Genomic DNA, 18,663 nt, shown 5'->3' on the forward strand with positions numbered 1-18,663 from the left:
GTCGTCCCCTAATTCACCTCCCGCGGAACTAGGTCATGAGGGGCTCGAATTTGTGCGGGTAAGAGCTGTGTCAATATCTACATCGAGTCCATCACGGCCACATCCTAGGGACGTGGATAGGGGCTAGCGATCATAGCACGACAAAGCCAACCAAGAAGCCAGGGAGAGAGTTATGCTGGGCGTTATGGCTATGGCGGGACAAATCCCACGATAGAAAAGTTGTGCTCATAATATCATGCAAACAAGTAGGGAAAATGAACGCATTTTAAGCAATGAAACTATGCTCAAGTACAATAGAATTAGGCAATTAGTACTCATCATATGAAGTGGAGCTGTGCTTAGGCACAATAGAATTAGCAAACTTGTTTATTGATCACATCTTAAACAATTCAGTTGTGCTCTGGAATAATAAAAATAGCAAAGAGACATAGCTAAGTCATCAATGCACATACACACTTCCTCATTTTAGAAAAAAAATAATATAGGATCATATCATTGTTGCACAACTCCATTGGATCAGTTAAAGAAAAACAGTAATAAGGTGTCAACAGTAACAGTGCTGGAGGAGGGCACCACTGAGAGTAACTGTTGACAATCAAAAGGGACCAAGGCGTAAAAAGGACTCCATGACGGTGTTCCTGATGTCGAGATGATCAAGAAAACTATTTGGATCATGGCAATTGGAATCTGAAAGGTGAAGAAGACAATTCTACGCCCAACCTACAAAACCGGCCTGGCCAGTTTCTCAAACTGGCCATGTCAGTTTCTCTTCAGGGCACCTAGCCGGCCTGCCCGGGATCGACAAAACCACCCAGACCGGTTTGGAAACCGGCTAGGCCGGTTTTCTTGCCTATTCCAAGATTTGTTAGAGTCCAACTTAGTTTTGGCTCATGTTTTGACATGGGAAACTTGCAAAACACGTTTGGGATATGTTTTCTACTGAGATAAAACTACCCCCCTCTATATATTGGATGATGACAACAAATTGAGAGATCCAACATCCAATCAATCAAAATTACAACTTCTATCCTTTTTGTCCTACTTTTACAATGTCTGGTTGTTTGTTGCATCACTTGATGAGATCCAGTGGCATTCTAGGTGGCCTTGCTGACCCAAGGACAACCTCGGCGTGCATCTCCCCAATAGGTCTTCCCGGGAGGTGTTCTCAAGTTCTATCGGCGAAGGACGGGCTCAAAATTTGCCTAACCGATCTTTTGATCGGTCTTATTGACCTTTGGGTTGTTTGCTGTGTGTGATAGGTCGTGTGCGACCTCGGACATGGTAGCCTTTGCTGATGTGTGATTCGATCCAGCGTCAACAATCGGGAGACCCAACGCGTACCTCACCTAAACCAAGTGTCATCCACTTGACTAGCTCAATTTAAGCAAAATATCATTGTGAGACCCCCAGGAGCGCATGTAGCAACTCCTCTTTAGGATCAATTCGAGAGAGAGAATACATCACAATAGTGCTCAGATCACATTACAATTCAAAGCATTAAAGTTTACAAGTCTTGGTTCGCACACTTAGTTCATCACACAGTCACGCATTACAGTCTACATCGAAGTCTAGCGGAAGTCTTTCAACAAAACATAGTTTATGATAACGAATACATGGGTGTGCCACATCCATGTATCTATGAGACACGAGATCCTTCACCACTCCTGATCCGGCGAGGGTTTGGGAGCATAGAAGAATCCATGCACAGGGGCTACGGTACCTACAAAACTTAAGATCGCACAGGGTGAGTACTCGATTGTACTCCACAGGACTTACCCAATGTAGTAAACAACGATCATGCATTTGGGTAGTAGTAAACAATGCGTATCTTTGCATAAAAGCATTTATACTATAAAGTAAAGGTGATCTATGATGTAGTAGAATTAAGCATAGCATAGGTAATCAAGTTAAGCATTAGCAAGTGGGAACTCGATCTTCCACGAGTCCTGATTTCCAATCCCAACACTAGTCCATATCTAGAAGTAGAACTTATTGCTTTCAAATTATATACTCTATAGAGGGGTACAAGTTAACCCCACTCGAAAACAAGGGATATCACCCATAAGACCCGTCGGTACAGAAGGAATATCTCAATGTTTCAACCTTTCTCCAATCCGCCCAAGATGTGCAACGAAAGGTTCGACTGGATGCCCGGTCAATGTCTCGGACATTCCTGACTAACACCATCCCCCTTGCTAGTTTCACGGATAAGACGGTCACGATCAGTTACTTGGCTTGTCTCCCCCATTGGTGACAAGTGGTCTATACAGTTTTATGTTCGTACTCACTACCACGGATACACGGTCCTTAACCGGTAAGCAAGCTATGTCATCCAAGAATCCCCATCTTGCCATGACCATACCCCTTGCCGACCAAAGCTCATAACATAACCAATTAAACAAGTGTTGATCCCTTCCCAAGGTATTGCTTAGTGGATTATCAACCTGTCATCGCGTGAGTAATGAGAAACCCATCATTAGCTCGACTTCTAAGATCTAAGCATACTAAGCATGATTATTAAACAAGACATGTTTGATTGCTTGGTGAGGTAATATATGGATAAGGCTTGACATAGGTAATTCCCTTCTGGTTCACTAGTCATATAGTAACATAGCAATGCAATAGATAAACATAGTTCATTATGCACTTGTAAAGCATAGGGAGGCATAGGGGCCTACCTTGGATGTCGTTGCTAGGCTCGATGACTTCTTACTCCTGAGGCTCCTCCTCAAAGGGTACTTTGGGAATTGGGTCACCAATACATGCATGATGCTTGATGAGTGAACTGCATAAAGTACATGCTCATGCTATGCGATGATTCTTAGTTGATTAAGCTTTAGTGACACAAGAGTGAGTGTGTAGTTATACACTAGTGGTCTATAGACTGGTAACTATAAGATAGTCTGGCATGGATGTCGGTGGTCTAGTGGTTACTGAGACTTAGTAAGATATTGGCTCTCTGGGACCATCAGACTCTCCGAACTAGGGTCGGACCCTCCTGTATGAAGCCTATGCTCTCGGGAACCTCTCTGTGTAAAACATGATCCTATCGAAAGGTTCCATCAACTGTGGCGGACCATCTGTCAGATCATGTCTGTAGGGTGCTATGGGCTGCTAAATGTTTAGGATTCATTGGATACTCCGTATCAGTGATGGATCATCCCGTATGAACTGGCTGCTCTTGGGTCTCTAGATTAAATACCAACGGACACTTTGGATTATCAACCAACACTTCGCTGTACCCAAAACTGTGATCTAAGTTCTCTAGACACTCCTCTATTTCTGGTGTATAACTCATCAGACGCTCTGGTATAGTGACGGATACTCCGGTGGGTTATAGACGTGTTCTATGCAGGTGAACTGAGAGATATTTAATACTATCGGACACTCCGCTAGTGATGTCGGACTCTCCGTCAGTACTGTAGTGAACACTTCATAGTAATTCAAAATCCAAATCTTCACCCATGGTGCTTGCATGTGTACACCATCTTCAGGGTAGACTATTAGGGTTCTATGGAGCATATCTAGTTGGTTGGTTCTAGATACATTGGGATGCAAACTAACTCTAGGCCACAAATCGATATTCTCAAGGTTTTGGCTTCTAAAGATGCAATCCTATGTTTGGCTTGGTTGGATCCTTACCAAGGGCTACAACAACAAGATACCAAGCTCTCCAAGGTGATGGAGCAGCTGGATCTCCTCCTTGGTGACTCGAAAATCCTCTTCTCCTTGCCTCCTCCTCCTCCTCCTAGCTCCTTATGGCAAGGGTAAGAGGGCTCCTCCCCCTTTTAACCCCTACCTCTTGTGGACGACGGCCTCTAGCTGATCTCCACGGCCATCTCTTGCTACCTCCAAGCTCCAATCCTTTCTCCTTTCTCCTCCTTTCCTTCTCCTCTTCCTTGCTTGAATGTGGGAGAGAGTAGGGAGAGAGATGAACTAGAGAGAGTGAGAGAGTGAGAGTGAGTGAATTAGGTGGTGAATCTTCTACCTTGGTGCTTCCATGAAATGGACAGCTGCGATGATGTGTGGGACCAAGTGATTCTCAAAATGAAACCTCTTATTTATGCATGGGTCGACCCTATCGGACAGTCCGTCAGTGGTGGTGGACTCTCCGGTGGTGTCGGTTACTGACTGACAGAGTCTGAACTTTGTCAGCGCATGCAGAGGAACTGGCAGATAGTTCGGTGGTGCTAGCAGACTCTATAGAAATCCAACAGTCAGCAGTTTGAATGCAGAATTCAATTTCTAATTATTTGATTTCAAATGCAAGGATGCTCATGATGCTGATACTCACAACAGTGTTAGGACTAGGTCGTGACAACTCTCCCCCTTAGAAAAATCGCATCCCGAGATTCTTCAAAAGTAGGTTTTATGCAATCAAGGGAGAAAATTCAAGAAAAGTAGGTTTTAATTCCCTTTGACAACACTAAGAACTCGCGACTCATCCCTGAACTAAAACTCATTCGAAACTAATAACTTGGCTCCAATAAGTGAGGGTATTCATCCTCATCTTGTCCTCAACTTCCCAAGTGGTTTCTTTGGTTGAATGCCAACTCAATTGCACTTTCACCTTCTTGATGGTTTTGGTTCTAGTCTTCCTCTCCAAAAAGTCAAGGATAGCAATTGGATATTCTTTATAACTCAAATCCTTGTTGATATCAATGTCTTGTAAATCGAAATCTTCCTCAGGTGCCTTCAAACATCTTTTCAGTTGAGATACATGGAAGACGTTGTATACTCCCAAAAGTGAATCAGGCAAGGTTAGTGCATAAGCAACCTTCCCTCTCTTATCATAGATCCGAAATGGGACAATATACCTTGGGGCAAGTTTTCCTTTCTCTTGGAACCTTTGGGCGCCCTTAAATGGTGTGACCTTCAAATACACATATTCCCCAACTTTATATTCCTCATGCCTTCTATGGTCATCGGCATAAGCCTTGTATCTATCTTGTGCGGCTTCTAAAGCGATCTTCACTTGCTTAACTTTTTCTTCGGCTTCATTAACCTTCTTATTTTCGTATAACCTTCTTTCTTCAACTTTAGACCAATTGAGTGGAGTCCTACAATCTCTGCCATGGTATTGATGCTGGCTTGATAACTAGTGTCCCAACAAGAGCTATATATTAGAGCATAGGCTCTCACACATATCCTCCAGAATTATGTTAACTCTCTCTGTTTGACCTCTGGTCTGTGGGTGATACGCTGTGCTAAACAACAATGTTGTTCCCATTGCCTTATGCAACTCATCCCAAAATTGAGACGTGAATTGCGGATCTCTATCTAAAACTATTGTTTTGAGAACTCCATGCAAACAAACAATCCAGGCGAGATACAATTCCGCATACTTGGAAACAAGTGTGCTGACTTTGTGAGTCTGTCAACAATTACCCAAATGGAATCATATCCACTCGTCGTTCTTAGTAAGCCAGAGATAAAATCCATGGTGATGTCTTCCCATTCCAAGCTGGTATGGGCAAAGGTTGGAGAGTTCTGGCTGGTTTAAGATGCTCAGCCTTTACTCTACAACAAAGATCACACTCGGCTACAAACCTTGCAATATCCTGTTTCAAACCTTTCCACCAAAATCTTTTCCTCACATCTCTATACATCTTGTTGCTTCCAGGGTGGATAGAGAAAAGTGACTCATGAGCTTCATTTAGGATTAGCTTCTTCAAATTCTCTTGGTTAGGTACTACAAGTCTTTTTCCAAATCATAAAGTATTTGAGTGATCCAACCGGAAACTCTTATGCTTTGGATCGCCTATTCTCTCTTTAATGGTAATGAGATCTTCATCAAGTTGTTGTCCCGCCTTAATGTCCCACAACAAGTGAGAAGTCACTTACAACATGGACAAGGAACCTTCGGCTACTTGGGATACATTCATCTTCTGCATATCCTGACATAGTGAATCCACATTTCTCTCCATTAAGGTACAACCACAATTGGCCTTTCTACTCAAGGCATCTGCTACAACATTTGCCTTTCCTGGGTGGTATTGGATATTCAAATCATAATCCTTGATTAACTCCAACCACCTCCTTTGTCTCATATTGAGCTCCGACTGGGTGAGAAAGTATCTCAAGCTCTTGTGGTCAGTATAAATAGTGCATGGCTGACTAAACAAGTAGTGTCTCCAAATCTTCAGTGCATGAACTACCCCTGCTAATTCAAGATCATGAGTGGGATAGTTCATTTCTGAAGGTGTTTGCACCAAAATTTGGGTAGAAGAACACGGGAACTCAAAGCTTCCAAGATCATGTCATCAAGGAATCGATTACATAAGGGTCAATATCAGCTGATTCAAATACAGCACTGGAATTGGCTATCTTCAGATGACGCCAGTAGATAATGACAAAAAGCTACGGTTAGCGTTGGGGAAAACTTGTCGGACTCTACAAAAAGGGAAAGATTAGGGTCCAAGTTATCTTAAATTAGGAATGTTTTATCTTATGCTAGAAATTGTAATGAGTTATACTTAAGAAGGATTCATGCTTAGGTTCTGGGTATAAATATTGGACCCCGGCTATTGTAAAACACATCCAATCAATCAAATACAATTTACTTTTTTTGGCTCCATGCCAACCCTTAGGAGTAGGAGTAGAGTAGATCTCGGTGAGTTCTTCAGCAAAGCAGGGCTGCATCGGTCCGGCCGACCTTCGGCTTGTCTGTAAGTACCATCATGGCTTATACTTTAGTTTGTACGGCTGCATCGATCCGGTCGACCTCCACTACGAACTCTAGTATAAGCTAGTTTTCGACTCTTGTCTAGTTCAAGTATGGCTGCATCAATCCAGTCGACCTCCGCTGCTCGAATTAGATTAAGGTCAAGTTATCAGCTCTACCTAAGGGTGGCGTCCTTCGGGTAGATTCATTAAGTTACCGATCTTGCTGATGTTCTTATTGATATTAGTTTGCAGCAAAATCAATTTGCCCGGTCGAGATCGATCTAGACCGACCTCATATCCTTTTAGTCCATCATTTGCTTTGTCACAACATGATGTTTCTTACTCTAAGCGATGGGTTATGTTCCATCGGCTGTTCTATTTCAATCTTGATCGTGCATAGCACGCGGTCAAGGTGTGTATGATCTTGAAGAGGTTTTCTGGTTAGTTAAATCTGGTCTATAGTTCGCTATTATGGCTGTAACGATCCGGTCGATCCCCACCGATGGCACTGTAGATTTGGAGGATGCTAGTTAGTAGATTTGTTCTCGATTAGGCGTGACCTTAACTGTTTGCTATGCCTGCATCGGCTAAATAGCCGATCGCCTATGCTTTAACACCTACAGTGTGCGTCCATGATTCTGTTAAGCGTGAATAGATCTGTGTACTTTAAGGGTTTGATTGGTTGTCTTTGTCACGGCTACATCGATCCGGTCGAACCCCACTGTTAGAGATAGTATGTTAAGTCTGATGAGTCCATAGGTTTGTCCATGTGAAATAGTCGATTGTTCACACGCTGTAGTCCCTTTTCACCTGAATCGGCTATTTTAGCCGATTCGCCCGAGCCTTCACGTATAGCATGTCTTTCGGAAAGCCTATCGAAGTATAGATGGTTTTACAGATTCTTTGATTTTAGTTTGTTATTATCATCATAGCTGAAATCGATCCGGTCGAACCTCACTGTTGATGGTAATAGATTAGATTCAGAGTATTTGTAGGCCCATTTATATCAGATAGTTGATTTGTTTGCATGTTATATCCTTTCTTGATTAGATTCATCGGCTCAACGATTCACACTGGTAATACCCACCTAGCTGATGATTTCACTTACATCTACGGGCATTGTATTTATCAACATAAAATCAATCACAATCCACAAGCTTTACTGTCCAGTAACAGCCGATTTCTGTGTGTATCGGCTATTTAGTCGATTTTCTCCTCTGGCTGCTCCCGAAGCAGCACACTTGGAACTGTCTGGGCAAAGACCGACATGTTCCACCTTAAATTACTGATAAACTTTCTCTCCTTGTCAATTGTAGGTCAAATTGACTGGCACTCCTTGGGAGGAATTCGCAGGATCGGTTAACCCTACATTGAAGCCAAGCAGATCTCCGGGTTCATCCTAAGCAGATCCTTCCTGGCTTGCTGTGTGTTGATGCATTTTCGTGCCGACACTCATTTTGGCACGCTCGGTGGGACCCCACAATCGTCATGGCGACTTACAACAATAATGACATCCTTATGGTACCTTATGAGGAACTACCTGATGGAGACAAAGATGTCATCAACAAAGTTATAGAAGAATTTTAGAACAAGTGTTTGTTGTCCTACACCAAGACACGTGACAATAAAATTGTTCAGAAATATCCACTACCAATAGTTCTATTGCATGGGCAGACAGATGTAGATGAAGCTGAAGACAGGTGTTTCTTTGTAGAAGCTATAAACAAGTCTGTTCATGATGCCCTGTCAAACCATAATGAAGTTTTCTTGAACACATTCCACAGCACCATGAAAGAGGGGTTTCATGAGTTTCCAGTTGATCAGGTTGGGCCGGCTTATTACAACATTCCACATCCGTCGACTTAGGCGACTAATCTAGCCTGGTACTAGCCATCAAGAAGCAGCACCAACTAGTAATGATAATGTCCAGGTAGTTCAGAGTTCATCTGAGTAATTTCAAGGTGCTACTACTAATCAGATACAGTATAATCCTGGATCATCAGTGCAGCATGTGCAACAGCCGATAGGGCAAGGTCAGAACCAGATGGTTAATTTTGGCACATCAGGCCAAATACCATCGTCGGCACAAAAAATAGCGCCATCAATTCAAAGGATTCGTAGAGATATAGATCCTAACATCTACAACTAGAGACTTCAAGCAGCAAACCAGGAAAGGACCCAGCAGATAGAGATTCCATAGGGGTATCATTATGGCACAGATTACAACACCCTTCATAGGATTCTAAGTCCCGGGTATCAAGGTAACCGAAATTTTAATCCACAGATGGGTCAGCAATTACAGAGAAATCCAAATTCAAATGCTGATGAGTTATTGCTTAGAATGACCGAGATGATGAAGAATCAGTTCAGTTTGAAGCCAAAAGGGTGTATCTTCTTGTACAAGCGCCCATATCCAGAATGGTATGATTTGGTCGCTCTTCCTGCAAATTACAGGCTCCCGAAGTTTGCTAAGTTCACTGGCCAAGATAGCACAAGCACAATAGAACATGACAGTCGGTATCTTACACATTTGGGCGAAGCTTCCAATGAAGAGGCCCATCGAGTTCATTTCTTCTCCTTGTCTCTGTCAGGGCCAGCCTTTACTTGGTTTTATCGCTGCTAGTTAACTCCATTGCTAATTGGGCTGATTTAGAGAAGAAGTTTTATACATATTTTTACACTAGGACAGGAGAAAAGAAGATTACCGATTTGACAACTATAAGGCAGAGAACTAATGAATCGGGCACTGAGTTTCTTCAGAGGTTCCGAGAGACTACAAATTTGTGCTTCTCACTAAACTTGACTGATGATCAGCTAGCTGCTTTGGCCGTTCAAGGAATGTTACCAACATGGAGAGAGAAGCTGCTGGGACAAGAATTTGACAACTTAGGTCAGTTGGCTCAACGAGTGGCGGCGCGCAATAGCCAATTCCAGAATATGCACAGAGATACCCGATTCCAGAGAAATACCACAATGACCGAAGCCTATAATCCATATTCAGTCGATGATGACTATGAGGACGATGAAGAAGAAGAGGTTGTTGCGGCTGAATGGAATTGGGGTAAGAAGACAGTAATGGTGTCAAATCCTTGGGGAAGAGGAGTCGAAGAAAGCTATGACTTCGACGTCACAAAATCAGACAAGCTCTTCGATTTCTTGCTTGAGAAGGGACAGATTAAGTTGCCCGATAATCATGTTATGTTGCCCCCTGATCAGTTGAAGAACAAGAAGTTCTGCAAATTTCATAACGCCACTTCTCATTCCACTAATGAGTGCAGGGTTTTCCAACAACATATTCAGAGGGCTATTCAGCAAGGAAGGCTCAAATTTGATACGCCTCGAAAGATGAAAGTTGATGATAATCCTTTCCCAAGAGATCAGAACATGGTTGATGCTAGGCTACTCAAAGGGAAGACTAAAGTCCTAACATCAGTTAGATCAAAAGAAACTAGAACAGTCAATCCCAAGATGCAATATCGGCTGATGAATATAGAGAGGTTAGAAGGCGTCGTGACCAACAAAAGAGCCGATATGAGCAGGGAGAAACATTGAAGGATGGGGCGACAAGGCCATGTGTTACATCTCGAATTTTATTGAACAAATGGCAGCGGCAGAAGAAAAAGGATTATCAGCGTTGGTTAGAAGAGAAAGAATACTAGCGTCAATAGGAAAAAGAGAGCGAGCAATATTGGGAGTTCAGGCAATCTCAAGCCAACCGCCGTTCTATCCATGCTCAAGATGAGTATCATTATAATAACATGGATCGGCGCTTAAAAATAAAAGTGTTCATGATCGGCTAGGAAAGCGAGTTGTTGATCAGAACTGGGCTGATCATGAAAAAGAGAATAATGAGGAAGAATATGTTTGGCAGGAAGGTCGATGGTGTCCAAAAGGTTTGACAAGAAGCCAGAAAAAGAAGAGTGCAATGCCTAAGGCTCTAGTTTGGTTTAGGAAAATTGATGAAACCCTAAGTGCTAACCTAGTTTATCAAGTGATCATGAGATAGGTAGCATGTTCCAAGTGGTGAAGCAAGTGAAGATCATGACATGATGATGGTGATGCCATGGTGTTGATCAAGTGCTTGGAATTGAAAAGAGAAAGAAAAACAAAAGGCTCAAGGCAAAGGTATAAATGGTAGGAGCCATTTTGTTTCGGTGATCAAGACACTTAGCGAGTGTGATCACATTTAGGTTCGATAGCCATACTATTAAGAGGGGTGACAAAAAAGATAGGGCTTCACAGAGTGCACCGGACGCTGGCTTCTAGTAGACCGAAGCGTCCGGTCAGTGGAAGAGTGAAGACGCTGGCATCGGTCTTCGATCGGACGCTGGGTCACTTAGTGACCGGACGCTAGAGGGGTGCATCTGGTCCTGCTGACGTCGCGGTGCATAGAGGAGACGTTGAGTGACCGAACGCTGGCTGAGTCTGGTCAGGCATGATCGGACGCGTCCAGTCGTGAATTTTCGCGAATGGAACCTTACTGGAAACGACCGGACGCTGGGGTCCTGCGTCCGGTCACTTCGGAGCAGCGTGTCTGGTCACAACTTAAATGTACTGATGACCATTGAGATTGGGCGATCAGCGATTGAAGTAGGGGCCACGTGGCATGCATCGCGCGACTGGACGGTGGGGTCCAGCGTCCGGTCAATCTGACCGGCGCGTCCGGTCGCCCCGTTTTTTAGTGGACCGTGGAGGCAACGGCTCTATTTCATGGGGGCTTCTATTTAAGTCCCATGGCTAGCTCGAGCTCATGCTCTTGGCCATTTGCATTGACATAGCAACCTTGTGAGCTTAGCCAAAGCCCTCCCACTCATCTCCATCATTGATCCATCATCATTGTGAGAATGGGAGAGAATCCAAGTGCATTGCTTGAGTGTTTGCATCTAGAGGCACTTGGTATTCATTTTTCGCTGTGGGATTCACTTGTTTCTCTTGGTGGTTGCCGCCACCTAGACGGCTTGGAGCAGTGAGGATCGTCGAGCGGAGGTTGGTGATTGTCTCCGGCTCCGATTGCGGTGATTGTGAGGGGTCTTGTGCCTTCCCCGACAGAGCGCCGAAAGGTAACTCTAGTGGATTTCTTGTGTCATTGAGTTACCTCACTTGTGGGTAGGTTCTTGTGACGTCCAATTGTGTGGACGAGGTTCGTGCAACACCTCTTAGCCGCCGAACCATGAAGTGTTGGTCGAAACAACGGGGACTAGCGTGCCGGCAAGCACGTGAACCTCGTGAGAAAAATTGATTGTCTCTTGCCCTTTGGTATTCTCCCAGTGATCGGTTTAGTATTCATCTTGTGATTGGTTCACTCCTCTACACAGCGGTATAACTACCCTACTCACTCATTTATATTCTTGCAAACTAGCTGTAGCAAGCTCTTTAGTGTAACTAGAATTGAGAGCTTGCTTTGTACTTTAAGTTCATCTAGTGGAGCTCTTTAGTGTAGCAAGTGTGAGAGCTCTTAGTGAGTAGTGACATAGCAAATTGTGTGATTAGTGATCATAGCAACTAGAATTGTTGGATAGGTGGCTTGCAACCCTTGTAGAGCTAGAGCAAGTTTGCATTTCGCTATTTGTTACACTAATCAAATTGCTCTAGTTGATTTGTAGATTTTTAAATAGGCTATTAACCCCCCCCCCCCTCTAGCCATATTAGGACCTTTCAAGTGGTATCGGAGCCATGGTCACCTTTTAATTGAATGTTTAACAACCTCGGTGTAAAATTTGGCTCAAGTTGTGTTCAACCATGTGGGGGCAAACCACCGTTCTTTGATGGCACATGCTATAATTATTGGAAGAGAAAGATGAGGATGCATCTTGGTTCAGTCAATGATCAAGTATGGGAAGTGACCGAGAATGATTATGCTATCATTGATCCCGACAATCCCACCAACCAAGACAAGACCAACAAGTAATGCAACACAATGGCTCTCAACACCATATACAATGCCATTGATTCCAAGGTGTTTGAGCAAATCAAGGATTCTGAAGGAGCTAATGAGGTGTGGAGGAGATAGAAGGAAACATATGAGGGCACACCGGTGGTGAAGACTGCCAAGTTGTACATCCTCAAAGATAAGTTGACAAGCTTCAAGATGACGGATGATGAGAGCATTCCGGAGATGTTCCATCGGTTGCAAGTAATTGTCAATGAGTTGAAGGCTTTGGGAGAGAAGATCAAGGATGATGATGTTTCTCATCGGTTCTTGATGTGCCTACCTCCAATATTTGAGATGTTGAGATTGCTTATCATAAGAGGAGGATTGAAAGAGACTATCCCTAACCAAGTACTAGGTGATGTCATGACACAAGAGACATACCATGTGGAAAGGGAGGGGGTTGACAAGGATGACAAGAAGGAAGACGAAGATAAGAAGAAGAAGAGTGTAGCATTCAAGGCTAGCTCATCATCTAAGAACAAGGGCAAGTCCAAGAAAGAATCAAGTGATGATGAGGATCTTAGTGATATTGATGATGAATCCATGGCTCTCTTTATGCTCAAGATGGGAAAATTCATGAAGAAGAAGGGCTATGGTGCAAGAAAGAGAAGAGATCACACCAAAAGCAAAGAATATGTGAGAAGATGCTACAATTGCAAAAGCCTCGATCACGTTGTAGCGGATTGTCCCTACAATAGTGACAATGATGAGGATGAGAAGAAGAAACACAAGAAGGACAAGAAAGAAAAGACGGAAAAGAAGGAAAAGAAGGAGAAGAGGATGACCTTCCAAAAGTAGAAGAAGGGTGGAGGCTATGTGGTCACTTGGGATGGTGACGGCTCTTCGGATAGTGATGACTCTAGTGATGATGGCAAGAAATCTATCAAAAAGGCACTAGCAAGCATCGCCATCAACAACAAGCCCTCCATCTTCGACACTCCATCGACATGCCTCATGGCAAAACCTACCAAGGAAAAATATGATGTGAGTGATGATGAATGTGAAAGTGATGCTTGTAGGAGTGATGATGATGATGAGGAATACTCCAAGGAGGAGCTCATGGACATGTGTGAGCAAGTGCACACTTGCTTTGAGATGAAGAGAAAGGAGTGCAAGGAATTGAGCAAGAAAGTCAAATTTCTTGAGCAATCCCTTGATGATCTAAATGCCACTCATGAGAGGCTAATGGAAGCCCATGTGAAGCTTGGCAAAGCTCACACTAAGCTTGAAAAGGCTCACTCCTCTCTCATCGAGCAAGTCAAAATAGAGGAAGCCAAGAAGGAGCAAGTGATTGTATCATGTGATGTGGGACTAACATGTGATATCATTGATTCCTTTTATAAGTCCTTTGTTGTTGCTCCCACTAACCCTTCTTGTAGCACTACTACTTCTACTTCACCTTTGAGTGATGGTCTCACTTGTGATGCCTCACTAATGGTGGAAAATGAAACCTTCAAGAAGGAGGTGAATGAGCTCACTCGTGCCTTAGGCATTGCATATGGTGGAGATGCCCGCTTGCTAAAGTGCTTGGGTAGCCAAAGGTTTTCTCTCAATAAAGAGGGATTAGGCTATACCCTCAAGAAAGGCAAGGCAGCCTTTGTCACTCCCAAAGCTAGCTTTGTGAAGGGCAATGGTCGGTTTTGCAATAGATGCAAGCAAGTTGGGCATATAGAGCAATATAGCAAAACTAACAAGAACAAGCAACCTAATGTATCCTCAATTAAATTTGATTCTTGTTACATGCTTATTAAGGGTGCCAATGGTGTGAAGGCTAAGTTTATTGGTACACCAATTGTGGGTCCCAAAGAAGAAGGTCATTTGAGTACCAAAGACCTTGGTAACTAACCTTCAAGGACCCAAGCAAGTTTGGGTACCTAAAAGAAATTGATCTTCTTTTGTAGGTCAATTATAAAGCCAGAGGAAGGCATTGGGTGCTTGATAGTGGGTGCACACAACACATGACCGGTGATCCAAGAATGTTCAATTCAATCAATGAAAATAAGAGCAATGAGATTGATAGTATCACATTTGGTGACAATGGCAAAGGCAAAGTCAAAGGGCTTGGTAAGATTGCAATATCCAATGACTTGAGAATTTCCAATGTGCTGCTAGTAGAGAGCTTAAACTTCAATTTATTGTCGGTAGCTCAATTGTGTGATCTTGGTTTCAAGTGCATATTTGGTGTGGATGATGTAGAGATCATAAGTGTAGATGGCTCTAACTTGATATTCAAAGGATTTAGATATGAGAATCTATACTTAGTTGATTTCAATGCAAGAGAAGCTCAATTGTCAACATGTTTGATCCCTAAGTCTAGCATGGGTTGGTTATGGCATAGAAGGCTTGGTCATGTTGGAATGAAACAATTGAATAAGTTGATCAAGCATGACTTAGTTAGAGGCTTGAAAGATGTCACATTTGAGAAGGATAAGCTAAGTAGTGCATGTCAAGCCGGAAAGCAAGTTGGTAACACACATCCAAAGAAGAGCATGATGAGCACATCCAAGGCATTTGAGTTAATGCACATGGACTTGTTTGGACCAACCACATACACTAGCATTGGTGGAAACAAATACAAATTTGTGATTGTGGATGATTTCACTAGATACACATGGGTGTTCTTTCTTGTTGACAAGAGTGATGTGTTTGCAACATTCGAATCATTTGTCAAGGGCATTCACAATGTGTTTGAAACAACCATCAAGAAATTGAGAAGTGATAATGGAAGTGAGTTCGAGAACACAAGAATTGATGAGTTGTGTGATGAATTTGGAATTAGACATCAATTCTCAGCCAAGTACACTCCACAATCAAATGGCCTAGTTGAAAGAAAGAATAGAACTTTGATTGACATGGCAAGATCAATGTTGAGTGAGTACAATGTGAGTCATTCATTTTGTGCCAAAGCAATCAACACAGCTTGCTATTATAGCAACCGACTCTATTGTCACCCCATGATGGAGAAGACACCCTATGAGCTATTGAATGGAAGAAAGCCCAACATAGCATACTTTCGGGTTTTTGGTTGTAAATGCTACATATTGAAGAAAGGCACTAGGTTGAGCAAGTTTGAAAAGAAATGTGATGAAGGTTTCTTGCTTAGTTATTCCACTACTAGCAAGGCACATAGAGTTTGGAATTTGGCTAGTGGTACTCTTGAGGAGGTTCATGATGTGGAATTTGATGAAACAAATGGTTCCCAAGAGGAAGATGAGAATCTAGATGATGTAAGAGGCACTCAATTTATCAATGCAATGAAGAACTTGGACACTGGTGATATAAGGCCAAGAGAGGTGATTGATGTTGAATATGACAAGAATCAAGTGCTCTCTAACTCAAATGTGCAAGCTATTGGTTCTCATGATCAAGTTCAAGCAAGAACTAGTCATGACAAAGTGCAAGATCAACAACAAGTGGCTAGTTCATCATCTCAACCAAGTGATCAATCAAATGCAAGCAATCAAGTGCAAGTGCTTCAACCAACCAATGTTGCAAGAGATCATCCATTGGACACTATCATTGGTGATATTTCAAGAGGTGTGCAAACTAGATCAAGATTGGATTCATTTTGTGAGCATTTCTCATTTGTGTCATCCATTGAACCTAAGAAGATTGATGAAGCTTTTAAGGATGTTGATTGGGTCAATGCTATGCATGAAGAGCTAAATAACTTTGAGAGAAATCAAGTATGGGAGTTAGTTGAGAGGCCTATGGATCATAATGTAATTGGAATCAAGTGGGTCTTTCGGAACAAGCAAGATCAAGATGGGATAGTAATAAGGAACAAAGCAAGATTAGTGGCTCAAGGTTACACTCAAGTTGAAGGTCTTGACTTTGGAGAAACATATGCCCTGGTTGCAAGATTGGAAGCAATTAGGATCTTGTTATCCTATGCTTGTGCCCACAACATCAAGTTGTACCAAATGGATGTGAAAAGTGCATTTCTCAATGGGTACATCAATGAGCTTGTGTATGTTGAGCAACCACCTGGTTTTGAAGATGAAAAGAAACCCAACCATGTTTACAAGTTGAGAAAGGCTTTGCATATGGATTGAAACAAGCACCTAGAGCTTGGTATGAGAGATTGAGGGATTTCCTACTCTCTAAGGGATTCAAGATGGGAAAGGTTGACACCACTCTCTTCACCAAGAAGCTTGGAAATGACTTATTTATAATGCATATCTATGTTGATGATATCATATTTGGGTCAACAAATCAAGATTTTTGTGAGGAGTTTGGCAAGATGATGGCAAGTGAGTTTGAGATGTCCATGATTTGAGAGCTTAGTTACTTCCTTGGTCTTCAAATCAAGCAAATGAAGAATGGCACATTTGTGAGTCAAGGCAAGTATATCAAGGACATGCTCAAGAAGTTTGGAATGGATGATAGTAAAACTATTAGTACACCAATGGGGACAAATGGAAGCTTGGATAGTGATCCTAGTGGCAATATGGTGGATCAAAAGATGTACTGGTCTATGATTGGAAGCCTACTCCATGTGACCGCATAAAGGCCGGATGTGATGTTTAGTGTATGCATGTGTGCAAGATTTCAAGCCTCACCAAGGTAAAGTCATTTGAAGGCAACAAAGAGAGTATTGAGGTACTTGAAGCATACACAAAATGTTGGATTGTGGTATCCCAAAGGAGCAAGATTTGAGTTGATTGGATATTCGGACTCTGATTATGCGGGATGCAAAGTTGAGAGAAAGAGCACATCGGGCACATGTCAACTATTGGGAAGATCACTTGTGTCTTGGTCATCAAAGAAGCAAAATAGTGTAGCACTTTCAACCGCCGAAGTGGAGTATATTTCAGCCGGTAGTTGTTGTGCTCAATTACTTTGGATGAAGGCTACTTTGAGTGACTTTGGGATCAAATTCAAGCAAGTGCCATTGCTATGTGACAATGAGAGTGCCGTAAAGCTCACCAACAATCCGGTTCAACATTCAAGAACAAAGCACATTGATGTCCGCCATCATTTCATAAGAGATCACCAACAAAAAAGGGAACATTTGCATTGAGAGTGTGGGCACCGAAGATCAACTTGCCGATATCTTCACCAAGCCACTTGATGAAAAGAGGTTTTGCAAGCTAAGGAATGAATTGAACAAACTTGACTTCTCCAATATGTGTTGATGCACCCCCACTTATATGACATGCCTCTCCTTCGAGCAATCCAAGCTAAAAGTTGACTGGCATGGCATACATCCTTGCTAAGGACATGTTTAGTGCATCTAGAAATATTTCACATTTGAATAGGCTCATTCATGAAAATCAAATGTATTTGATGCTTGTATGGTACCACTATTGCTTGTATGCTTGAAATGATCTAGTGGTAGCATATGGCGTGTTTTTGGGCTTGTAAACCTAGTGTTTGTTCTAGAAAATAAGCTCTAAAGTGTTTAAACTCAACATGGTACAAGACAACCCTTATTTGGAGGTGTGAAGAAGCTTGTCCTTGGATCAAACCGAGTTAAACATCTTATGTAAATGATCTAGATTTAACCAAATTGGGAAAATGATCCTCACTTCACATGGTTTCACCTGAACCTATCTAAAATTTGAGCCCTCTTTTTATGCTAATTGTTGACAAAGGGGGAGAGAAATTCACAAAGAGATAGTAAGATAGGGGGAGCAAACAAATGAAATGACATTGTAAGGGGATCAATCAAAATTGCACATAAGTAGGAGGTGCAAGCTCATAAACTTGTATGTTGCATTCAAAAGTGCATTTCATATATTTGCTTGCATGGCACAAGTTTTAAATTTCAATATCCAGGCTTGTGTGGTGTATGCTAGTTGTAGATTTGAATGATGAAATAAAAAACTAGCATGCGTAAGTTAAGTAACTAGACTCATGCTCACATTATGAAAACTAGACCCTTACTTCTAATGTTGAATCTCACGGGGTATTCTAGTTTTTGTGTATGTCTAGTTACTAATAGTGCTAAGGATGGTATATTTGTGCACTCCGATTGGTATCACGCTTCAAAGGTCCATCTCTTATACCTTAGCATCATTTGGTAGAAATTGTCTCCTATATTTCCTATCTAAGCATATGTG

The sequence above is a fragment of the Miscanthus floridulus genome, chromosome 9 (assembly GCF_019320115.1).
Source record: "Miscanthus floridulus cultivar M001 chromosome 9, ASM1932011v1, whole genome shotgun sequence".
NCBI classification, from domain to species: Eukaryota; Viridiplantae; Streptophyta; class Magnoliopsida; order Poales; family Poaceae; genus Miscanthus; species Miscanthus floridulus.